The following is a 12594-nucleotide window of genomic DNA, read 5'->3' as shown; positions in this document are numbered from 1 at the left end:
TGGCTTAAGGGCTCTCCAGAAGTGAGCCTTGCTCTGTAGAGCCCATTTCGTGAGGTGCCTTTCAAAAGAGGTCATGTATTCTGGACCCAGGGATTGTGGATTTCCTTGAGTTCCATGTAAAGTGCACTGACTTGGCACTGCCTGGTCTTCACAGCGCTTAACTGCAAAAAACGATGTTTTTTGGAACCGTCTTCAAGCTCAGGCTTCCCGCCCGCCAGGCTGGGAGGTAGAGGAGGTGCTGCTGCGGTAACTAGATCTGGCAGAGCCCCCTGACACGTGGTCCTCCATGCTCTAGCGCTGTGCGGGCTGCTGGGACCTCCGGGATGTCATTTCCCACGTGGCAGGGTGTGGTCTGTTGGGATTGGCAGGTGGCAGCAGAAGCCCAAACCCAGCCTGCCACGGAGGGAGAAACCCAGGTGGTGTCCACCCCAATGCTCGACCCCCCTGGAGGTCGTGGCTTCCCCGCTGAAGGTAGAGCAGGACATGCAGAGGAAAGTAGATTCGTGTCAGCCTGTATAGCCCAGGAGGCCGAGGATCTGGTGTCCACCTTCTTCCCTCAGAAGCTGTTGGAGCTGGATAGTCAGGTCTAGGCACTCCAGCTGCAAGACCTACCCAGGTCCAGAGCCCCCTGCCGCCGCAGGCACTGTGGGCGATGTGCCCAACCGGGATCTGCCGCCTCGGCAGACCTGGTCCTCGGTCAGAGTACCAGCAGTGCTGGGCGGTGGGGGACAGCTTCTGCGGAGCAACCGGCATCATGTGGAGCTGATTGAGCGAGTAAAACCTGAGCTCGAGCTGTTGAGAGAGAAATGCAACACGCTGCGGGTACAGGTGCAGCTGCTCATCCCAAAGGTGGAGGATGGCAACAACTTTGGAGTGTCTATTCGGGAAGACACCGTGGAGAGCACAGCAGCCTCCTGTCTACGACATTCTCCACCTATTACAACACCCAGGCCAAATTGGTATCCAAAATAGTGAAATACCCCCTGATGGAAGATTATCTCTGCACTGTAGCCGAGGTTGACGAAAACAAGTACCTGAGTGTGCCCCAGATCCTGCTGCAGGTACGGAACCAGTTTGCCACCTTGCCTGAGGTGATCCTCAGAAACATGGAGAAGATCAAGACTCCTTGGAGCACGGACACTGACAACCTATGCTAAGGACTTTTCTCCACCCCAGTTTCCTTCAGGAGTTGGCCGAGCTGTTTAGGCAGCTAGAAGGCTGGTTATTAATGACTCCACATGAAATGACTGGAAATGCAGTTACTGCTTAGTGAGAATTTCATACAGCCTTATCCTCATACTGAATCCTCTTTTGTTGTAATTTTTATTTGATTTTTCTTTCTGGGAGAGAGTGGAGACAAACCATCTGGTAGAAGGTACTAAGGTTGGCCAAGGAGAAAGGACTACCATTTTAAGAAGCAGCTTTAGGGACCAGTCTGGTGGTGTAGCAGTTAAGTTCCCATGCTCCACTTCGCTGTCCCGGGGTTCGCAGGTTTGGACCCTGGGCGTGAACCTGTGCACCCGCTGTCAAGCCATGCTGTGGTGGGCGTACCACATAAAATAGATGAAGATGGGCAGAGATGTTAACTCAGGGCCAATCTTTCTCAGCAAAAAGAGGAGGATAAGCAACAGATGTTAGCTCAGGGCTAATCTTCCTCACCAAAAAAAAAGCAGCTTTGTAGATGAACGTTTGCCAAAGTTTTGTTTTTTTTTTTTGTGAGGAAGATCAGCCCTGAGCTAACATCTGATGCCAATCCTCCTTTTTTTTTTTCTGAGGGAGAGTGGCCCTGAGCTAACATCCGTGCCCATCTTCCTCTACTTTACATGGGACGCCACCACAGCATGGCTCGACAAGCAGTGCGTCAGTGCTTGCCCAGGATCCGAGCCGTTGAACCCCGGGCCACAGCAGCGGAGCGCGCGCACTTAACTGCTCGCGCCACTGGGCCAGCCCCCCCCTTTTTTTTTTTTTATGGTGTTGGTGACATTGAATGATCATGCGTTACTCAAAGAAACCTGAAGTTTTAAAGAAGGTTAATTGAAGCTTCTCCTAAGGTTCTGCCATGTGTTACTTTGTTCAGACCAGAAATACTCTGTTTACACCATCATTTGTTTTTTGCAAGGAAAGAAATTTAAAGGGATGTGTTGAGGTCATTGTATGCCTCCAGTTTAGCAAACTGAAATAAGACTTGGTTTTAACATTTTATGATGGCCTAAGTATGCTTATCTGAACTTTAATTTTCTGATGTATAGGATTTCCCTCCTCCTCAGTTGGACTATGATCATACCCTTGATATTTTTCAACTCGGTTGTGTAAGAAAAGTGAGCATATGAAGAGTAATAAATCTTAATTGTTCTAAAGAAAAAGACATCCATGCCTCCCATAGAATGAAGAGGAATCTGTGAAAATGTGTTCCTTGCATAACCTTCTACCATGTCAACATCTTCCAGTTTCCTTTTACACACAGTTTAGAATTTCTTCTGCTTGTCCATTCGTCTCATAAGTCTCTGCTAAATTTTTGAAGCTTTATATCACATTTACTTTTTTTTTCTCAGTTGATTTTCATCTCCCTTCCTCTTTTTTCTCTTGAGATATTTCTTATAGGCCCTTATTAGAGTTTTCCTCTCATATTATATGGGTCTTTCTTTAAATCTGAAGACTCTAAAATGTGACTTTGGATTTTTTCCTCCTGCCTGCTTTTGCTGCCTGGTTGAGGGGAAACCATTGGTGTCTTCTTAGCAGTGATCTATACTGTTGGTATTTTTCAAGTTCAGCATTTCCACATTTTATTTGCAGGTAAGGTAAATTATTGCACTGTGAGTCACCTCATCCATCAGAGAGAATTTCATGCTTGTGATGTGATATGATGAATCTATAATGTTTTTTGTTCAGAATTGTATCTTTTCTAATGATAGATACTTTAGCCAGCTGAAGTGTTAGAACACCTTTTTTTCAGTACTAGTATTATTTCAGAATCTTCATCACTCAAAAGCACCACCTGTGGAAGTTATATAATATAAATTTGGAAAAGTATGAGTGGGAGTTCTTTTTGATGTCTTTTTCTATATAGGAATGAGATTATTCCTGTGCACAATTGACAGCTTCGTCTCTTTTTTCCATTCAGCTAACTGTGCCCTGAATCTTCATATTTTTGAGACTATGTACACACATAAGTTATGACCTTAATCTTTTAATGTATTTTACAGTAATACTTTCATGCAATAAATTATTTTCTCAAATCAGGTTTTTGTGGGAAAATTAGGAGTGATTAAATTTATTTTTTGTGAGAGATGAGAATGTTTTCCATTGAAATTTCTTTTTCATATAAGACCCTCTGAAACTGGGTGACCATATAAGAAAGTATAATATCTATTATTAAAACTTATTTGTAATTCTACCTTTTTTTTCCCTTTTTGCAGTATCTTTTTAAGGATATCTTCCTTGCTATAAATGAAGTTATGCCTTCAGATCTTGCTATAGATAGGGTTATAACATGATTATTTTATCTCTTCTTTTCATTGATCCTAATTGCCCCCGCTTCCCCCTTCCCATTTCCCCATTTAATGAGTGCAGTCACTTTTGCATGAGACTTTTTCTTCAGGAGTGTCTCTTCAACAATGTGTTTTGGTTGCCGAGGGTGAAAACCAGCATGACTTGATTGTACCACTTGATTCTATAAGCTGCTTTAAAACATTTCCTATTTAACAGCAAGAATTGTTTAAGATGTAAAACAGAGATGTTTTCTTTTGCATGTTTTTTGAAAAAGAAATATTTCTGAGTTTAAAATACACCACATCACAAGTAGGTGGTTTTTTGTTTTTCTAGGGTGGTAGTGATACCGATTACCTTTTTCTGAGATGGTGTCGATGTCTATCCAGAAAGTGCCTAATGATTCCTGGCATTTCTTTTGCTTTTTCATTTTCCTTATCTGTTTCACCAGAATGAGTGAAAAGACTCTATTTCTCCATGAGTAAGGTGAATTAACTTGATACATAAAATTCTGTTTCAGTCACCTTTGTTTTTTATCTGTAGGTATATCTAGAAAATGTGCCTTATACTGGGCCCTGTCCTTACTAAAATCGATATGAATATTTGTCTATTTTAAGCTATATAGATTAAAAAGATTTGTAAACTGGTTTAGTAGTAACTTTATTTTCAAAGTAAACTCCTGAAAAATGATTCCAAGGTAAAACAAGTTTATTCTTTTTCTTTTTATTGAGGTAACGTTGGTTTATAACATTGTATAGGTTCAGGTGTACAACATTATAATTTGACATCTGTATACACTACAGTGTGCTCACCGCCAAAAGTGTAGTTTCCATCTGTCGCCATATAATTGACCCCCCTTTACCCATTTCGCCTTCTCCCAGCCCTTTTTCCCTCTGGTAACAACCAATCTGTTGTCTGCTTCTGTGAGTTTAAAAAGTTTATTCTTTTGTTGAACTTCTGAAAGCCTGAGTTTTTCAAATCTTACCTTAAAAAAAACAACCACAAAAGTTATTGTTTAATAGATAAAGACATCTGTTTGCCTTTGACATTTCCCCTCAAGAGTTCTCTTTATTTCCCTTGTGAGGTGTTATACCTGATTCAGAAAAATGCTAAGAACCCTACCGTCAGTTCATACCATCTGACAGGCATTTAATTGCCTGCCAGTCTGTAATGGACAATGTAAGGGAAGTCCAAACGTTGTTTAGTTTTTCAGCCATAGTTAATCATCTAAGGTTTAAATATCTGTTCTGTACATAATATAACCATTATCTTTTGCTTATTCCTTTTACTCTTAAACTGTCAAACCCTATGCCAGATTGAAATAAATTGTCTCTAATACCCAGGCATGCCTTTTACTAAGAAAATATGCTTGTCCTTCGTACTTAAAGATTTTTGGTATTTGCATTTTTCTCCCTGTTGTAACACTATATCAAACTAAATGCAAGCTGGAATGCTTTTATAAAGTCCCTACTTCTGCAAAAATTAAGCCTTTTGTGATTTTCCTCTGTCTTGCAAATGATTGGAAAAAGGTCTTATGATAAAAAACCTATTTTAGGTAGTGTCAAAACATGATATCCAATATAAATCATTTGCCTATTATTAGTACTTCAGGCACCTTTTTTGTTCCTTTTAAAAAGCCAGCTGAATTGAGTGTGTGTTTTGATGTTTTGTTCATAAGAAATAGTCTTTAAAACTCATTTTGGAATTAAATAATTTTAGTTTTACATTCCTTTTGTAATTCGTGAAAGCTGCTAACTGAAATTTGATTGGAAACTCTGAAATTAGTAGATCTGGTTTTTAGAATTGAGTGAAATACCTTTCTTAAACCATGTGAATAATGTAGAAGAGGCTTAATTTTAAAGTTCTTAAGCTTTGGAGCTTAGAGTCTTTTTAAATTACTGAGTTGTTCATAAATTCTTCTTTGGTTGTTAGAGGCAACATTTTTTAATAATCCATGAGGTTTTCATATTTCTACAGAATTCTCACCAAATTGTCTCAACCATTAATAGATACCTATGTGATCAATTTAAAATGTTTTTTAATTTCAAAAGGACTATCCCAATGCTCAGAAATTTGAAAATAAACAGAGGGAAATCACCCATAACCTACTAGTTTAACAAAATGATTGAAATGTATGTGTGGGTTTCATTTATTTTAAAGGATATGTATGTATTTTTACATCGTTGCAACATAGAATATGCATACTTCTATAGAGATTAAGCATTTATATTTAAATCCAGTCTTAATAATATTATAATTTTATTTGATTGATATCCCCAGATTCAGATAGCAATAGATGAACCTTCTTTCATTCTATCTTCCAAGGATTCTGAAGGCTCTGTTACCTAACTTTGAGAATGATATTCATCTGAGACAGGGGTTTGGCTAGAGTGTGGAAAATAGAAATCAAGTAGCCAGGAGGACATGTGCTTAGATGGCTGTGAGAATGTCTAGATATTTACGTTAGGATTTTACTCTGCTTTTGAGTTGGGGGTCCATAATGGCATTAGCAATGTATCGGTGATCATTTTATTATTTAGTGTTTATCCCTCCCCCTCCCAAAAAAGCCTTTTAATTACCTCCATAAAATATGTACAAGAAAGCAATTACACTGTTGTGTACTGATTAGATGAGTTGTTCCTGCTTACATAATTTGGTATGAGTAGGAGAGAATCCTGCTTCCTCTGTCAACATTTAAACATTTCTGAAAGATGCTATTGTGCACTGACATCAAGGCGTTTTTTAAAAATTACTGATCTTTTTGAAAAACAAAGGACTCAGTCAATTACAGAAACAGGTGCTGGACCACCCTTGTTGTCTGCATTAAAACACTGTACAAAGAGATAACTAAGTATCTGCCCACCTCGAACTGAAATTATCCATGGGAAGCAGAATATATATATAGAAGTTTCATGACTTATCTTTTCATCAGCAATAATAGATGCTTCATGTTAGACAATTATACATTTGTGTATCTTTTTTCTTTGCTTTCTTTGTTGTGATAAGTCTTCAAGTTCCTAAAGGTCAATTAGCAGAATTTTATCAGTGAAGCTTAGTGATTCCCATCACTCAAATTTAAAATGTTTCACTAGTAAACTGAATTTAATGAATTTTCTCAGAGAATGTCAAGTGTTATTTTTGCTTACTGGTGAAAAGCTAACAGGAGCTGATGAATAAGAATTGAACCTACAATCAGAATTAGGTTCCTTTCACAATTTGGCCATTTATTGTAACATTTGTTTCAAATAATATTACTTTCAAAGTGTAAAGCATTTTGAAATTCTTGAATAAATATATAGTTTCCAATTTAGATTTGTGTGTGTGTATGTATGTGTGAGGATGATTAGCCCTGAGCTAACATCTGTTGCCAATCCTCCTCTTTTTTTTTTGCTGAGGAAGATTGGTCCTGGGCTAACATCTCTGTCCATCTTCCTCTCTATTTTATATGTGGGATGCCTGCCACAGCATGGCTTGATAAGCGGTGCGTAGGTCCAGGCCTGGGATCTGAACCTGCGAACCCCGGGCCGCTGAAGCGTAGCATATGAACTTAACCTTTACACCACCAGGCCAGCCCCTCCAACTTAGATTTTTGAAATTGAGAGATGTACTTTTGCCCCCTTAATTTTATGGGTGAAGAGAATTAGACCTAGACAGTTTATAGCATCACACACCTCATCTATGACAAAGCAAAGTCCAGAAGCCAGATCATCTTCCATTTTACGCTAGTGTTCTTTTTGCTGCACTACACTGATTCGTTATTATCAATAAATGAGATTGTTAAAAGAGTTCTTCTAGAAATATGCAAACCAATGGGATTCAACAAATTAACACAACAGCCCTACGAAGTAGTGTGTTATTTTATTCTGTGAAATTTAAGGAAATTGAAATGTTTCTAAACCAGAATGGGCTGTAATATTTTTACTTAATTAAAGATTATGTAAAGAAATAAAAAACAATCTCTAAATTTATATGTTAAATTTAACTTTATTTTGTTCATAAAAAATGACCCTTACTAAACAAAACCTAGGAGTTTTAATAACTCCCATTACATATCCTTCTCAGGAGGACTTATTCCATCCCATCAGCAATGCCATTTGTGTGGAGGATGGTGCTATTAGAGCATTTGGAGATAGACCAGGAGAAGTATAGTATAAGAGTTTGTTTGTTTCACTTGATTATTTGGGTTTAAGATATCCTACTGACCAACTCCTCCACCTCCTGGTGGTGGTCACCATCAAAGAACTGCTAAGTGCAGTTGTCATGGCTGCTGTTCCTAGTAACCTACAGAATGAAGGGAGAAAGCAGAGGAGCTGTAGTTTTCTGTTGGAGAGGAAGCCTGAAAGGACCATTTCCCAAAAGAAGTTTATCCTGAGTACAGTTCAGTATATTAGCCACAAGTCTTCAAATGTAACTAGTCCTAATTGAGATGTGCTGCAACTGTAAAATGCACACTAGAGAATGAAGAAAAAAGTAAAATATCTCAATAATTTTTACGTTGATTGATTACATGTTAAATGATAATATTTTGGATATATTAGGTTAAATAAAATAGATTAAAATTAATTTCACCTGTTTCTTTTTACTTTTTTATTGTGTACTAGAAAGGTTAAAATTATGTATGTGGCTTGCATATATGGCTTGCAGTATATTTATATTAGACAGCACTGCTCTAGAGCTGAGATTTCTAAGGTAATTGAGATGAGCCTTGAAGCTGAACCAAAACCTTCTACACTGATATATTATGGGAACATGGTATTCCATTTAGTGTAGACTTTTTGACTTTTAGTAAAATTTTTATTGGTTTATCATCTGGTTTATAATGTACAACTCTGTAAAAGCCATTCAGAGAGAGACTACACTTTGTGAACCAAGCCTTCTGAGAATCCAACTTAGTCTTGGAACTTAGAGGCCTAAAGGAGTGGCTGGATGGCTAGCATGCCCCTTCAGCATGCCTTCTAAATGGCATCTCTCTTATCCAGGCTTTAGGTGAGAGCCTAGAGTACTAGTATTCTATATTGCTAATTAAGGGTGGCTCCATATGCTTTGGAAACCAAATAGATGGTAAGTTTGACATCTTAATATGAAAATTGAGACACTTATCTGATAGTGTTTTTATCTGGATGAAAGAATAATGTACCTCTGGTGCCTATGAATACCTACAGGCAGTCGGGCTCTTCCTCAAGGAACAACATTTGAACACTCAGTTAAATCCCCATGATTCCATTAAAATTCCCGTAATTCTTTGTATTATTTTTATGTATATGTATACTTTCTCTAGATAAATTTCTTGAGAATAGTGAGAGGTTTTTAATTCACTCTTTATCGCTTATAGTGTTTTGCATATATTAAGTTTATAAAGTGTTTTGAATTAAGTTGAACTAAACCAAAACTGGATCAAACTAAAGAAAATTGTTTCTCTCTTTTCTCATAAGATACAGTAAGTGAGGCGCTTTGCTACAGCTGAGCATGTATGTGGATGTCTGCCCAGGAATATGTCACAGTCGTGAGAGACATCTGAAAATCTAATTCAGAAGTAAACAAGGCCAATTTCAGGCTTCTAATTAAACATTTTTTCATATCACAATAATATAAATGTTTTAAAGTACTCCTGGCAATTCTCCTTCAATATTCCCAGTGATTTCATTAAACCTGTTCATCCTGCAACAGCTGCAAGTTATTCCAAACATCTGTATCAAATCCCCATGCTCTATAAGCCCATTTGAAAGCAGCTCTCTCACCCGATTAACAACATCAGTAATTCTCTTATTACTTTTCTAACCAAGAGTTATGGAGAAATAAGTCTAGTGTATCAAAGAGTGAAGAATCCTGAAACTTGTTTTACAAAACTGATTCTCTATGGTCATGAACATAATGCTTTACCCTTCCAGATTTCTGTATTTAAAATGTCAAACAGTTTTTTAAATACTTGAAAGTTACATAGTTTGTTAAATACTTAAGAAGGAATTCTCTTAGTGTTTTTTTTTTTGAGGAAGACTGGCCCTGAGTTAACATTTGTTGCCAATCTTCCGCTTTTTGCCTGAGGAAGATTGTCCCGGAGCTAAGGTCTGTGCCAATCTTCCTCTATTTTGTATGTGGGCCGCCGCCACAGCACAGCTTGATGAACGGTGTGTAGGTCCGTGTCCAGGATCCCAACCCAAGAACCCTGGGCCGCCAAAGCAGAGCACGCAAACCTAATCACTACACCACTAGACTAGCCCCTTAGATTTTATTAAGTTTTATTTGCTAATAAATATAAGGACTTAAAACATTCCATGTGAAAATTATTTCATAAATTTTAAACAGTTTAAATAGAGTAAGTAGAGTGAACTCAGCACACCACTACGTTATTCCTCTGTTTCTTTAATATTGATAAACGGTTTTCCCTATCTTTTATGCTGTGAGACAAGCACAAAAGGGTTGAACCCATTGCCTTTATATTTCACAGCTTATTCCAATACTTCTATTAGGCACACATCCAGAACTGAAGAAATTTGACAGGCTATGTGATTGCTCTTCTGTGGAGGAGTAATACTCAACTTATGCTCATAGATAATTAACAAATCGCATGAAAAAAGACCTCTTAGAAAGCCATTTTTATGAGCCTCATGAGCTGGGGTTAATATTTTCAATAAGAAGCCAGTAAGTTGAATATAATCTTTTGCATTTAAACTCCACATTATTGTGTTATAAGAAGTCGAAAGACCAAACAGTGTGGTAGGAAGAATAAAACGTTATTTATGAATGTAATTTATGTTTATGCTTTTCGAAGATTGAGTATTGGCAACAAATGAAGTCAGAATAACTTGATTAAAGCCAGCAAATATTGTGGTTTATTTTTTTTTTTAATCTCCTTAATTTTATAGTATGTGCTAAGTTTTTCCTTTGCAAGTACACATGTAGAGACATAAATTTATGCGTTACCTGAGACATGCTCATTCTGTAAAAGTTTTGTGCAAAACTAATGATCTTGAGATCCATAAGAAAATTTAAAAATTATTCATCACATTTGAAAATTGAAAAATTAAAACTTTGATAAAAGCAAAGCCTACGAGAATTATCATAGTCGGAAAGAAATATTATATTACTCATTCCTTTTAGCTCTTCCTTTCCTACCTCAGAAGTCATTTAAATTTATTCAAAAAGGTTTAATTTAAAAGTTCTGCTTAGAAGATAAATTTGAGACTTTTAGTATTATTTCACAGTAATGCTATGTTTGACCTCTTAATTTAAACATTTTAAACATATGTTTATACAACAGGCAGATTGGTGTTCCTTTTAATGAATTAATACCAGAATATAGTTATTCCTTTATTTAGTGTCTTTGAAACTTCACTAATTTCTAAACTAACTAAATTTACTCTGAAAAGAGTTCTGAAATTTTTAGTTATAGTCAGATTAATGGCTGGTTTATTTTAGAGACAATCTTGATCTCTCCTCAGTAACTTCAAGAAGCAGTATTATTTCATTAAACCATCAAATTGTACTAGTCTGTTGATTAACATATCCTGAGAATTTATTGATCTGTTATTTTGTTCAAGTATATATGAAACTCTGTACATGTTCTTGGGCTTACAATTAGTATTAATGCATTTACTAATTTATGTTCGGGAATACCTTTGCTGTATAATCTTAGTAACTGTTATGATATTTAGTATAAAATTACAGTATACAGACCACTGTGTCAACCACTCATACATTATTCTGTCCTGTTAACAGCAAACCTTATCCTTAACTGTTATAAAACAGGTTTTCCTGTTTGTCATACATGTGAAGTATTTATATGTCCTTACGTGAAGTAATTTTTAAAGCCAGTTAGTCTTGAATGAGCAAGACATATTCTTCAGTCCCAACATTCCCCCCTACCCGCCCAGTATACTTAAGTATGTTTTAGGTAAGCCATAAATTGGGTTTATATTCATAGTTTTGGCAATGCTAATGTGAGTAGCAAACAGTAGCTATATTTTGTTTTTAGATTTGATTATTTATAAACAAACAGCTAAGTTATATACTCACACAAGGTTTGTCATTTAAAACTACTATATTATAATTTTAACTTACTATTTTATATTGGAGTGATTTTTATTTGCTATAAAAGTTTTATATTCTGAGAGTTGTCATCAGATCATGCTTTGATCATTCTTTGATTTTCTGCCTACAGTAGTCATATTTATTTCATCTTTGTGAACAAAGAAAATAATTTAACAATTCTCAGTTCTCTTTGTGAAGAAAGTATATCCTGGGAGCTGTGGAAATAATAAATTCAAAGATTTATAAGACAGTTTTCACTACTCATTACTTGTGACATGTAAGAATAATTACTAATATATAATATTGCCTATACCTATTTTGACTTTAACATTTTAATATGTGACTATGTTAGAATTGTTCATGCAAATGCATTTTAGGGTCCTATCGATAATACTGAAATAATTCTCTATATTGATGTGAAATTACTTCAACTCACCTTCATTTACAATCATCCCTAGTTCTTACTTTCATATAATTATGTGTAATTGACATAAATTAGAGGCTATAAAGATTATCTATGATGACAGTTTTTTCCCCTGTATATTTACCATCCTGATCTTATATGATTCAGAGTGATGTTAAAGGTAGCGTATGCTTCCTGATCACACACCAAAAAAAAAAAAAAAATAACTAGAAGTACACAAGGGAGAGAGTGGAAATTTTATGTCGTAGACAAATATGACTTGATAGATAATTATGTGTTGTTAAGTTGTTGATGGATATTGATTTCCTTTTATTTAGGGACATCCCAGAAACCTACCCAGATAGTGAGCAGAATCCAGCACTTTAGCAATTTGATAAACTGCCTTTCATGAGTGAAATGTATTCTCCACTTTGAAGGTCTCAATGTCATTTTTCTTGGTGATTTTAGAAACATTTATTTTGATTTGGTTGATTGTTGGTATGTTGGAATAAAATTGTTGTTGACCGATCTGGTTCTAAATCCCAGCTGGGCCTCAATTTTTTTAAAAGAGGACATGGGCTACATGATCTCTGAGGTTTCTTCCTGCCCTATGACTCTGTGCTCTTGCCTAATATATTTTCTGTGATAATTTTGGTTGACTTTTTGAATGTAATAGC

At 36.3% G+C, this 12594-nt stretch overlaps 1 protein-coding gene and 1 pseudogene across 2 annotated transcripts in view; both read left to right on the top strand.

Annotated features, from left to right (window-relative positions):
* The window catches only part of ATF6 (activating transcription factor 6), a 214681-nt gene that overhangs the window by 132004 nt on the left and 70083 nt on the right, over positions 1-12594 (top strand). The gene's annotated exons all lie outside the window — the stretch shown is intronic.
* LOC106800973 (proteasome activator complex subunit 3 pseudogene) lies at positions 274-1668 on the top strand (annotated as a pseudogene).

This window comes from Ceratotherium simum, chromosome 2 (genome assembly GCF_057802395.1).
Source record: "Ceratotherium simum simum isolate JZ-2026a chromosome 2, ASM5780239v1, whole genome shotgun sequence".
Taxonomy (NCBI): domain Eukaryota; kingdom Metazoa; phylum Chordata; class Mammalia; order Perissodactyla; family Rhinocerotidae; genus Ceratotherium; species Ceratotherium simum.
Note: the sequence above shows the minus strand (reverse complement) of the source record. Positions and strands in the feature narration are given on the sequence as shown.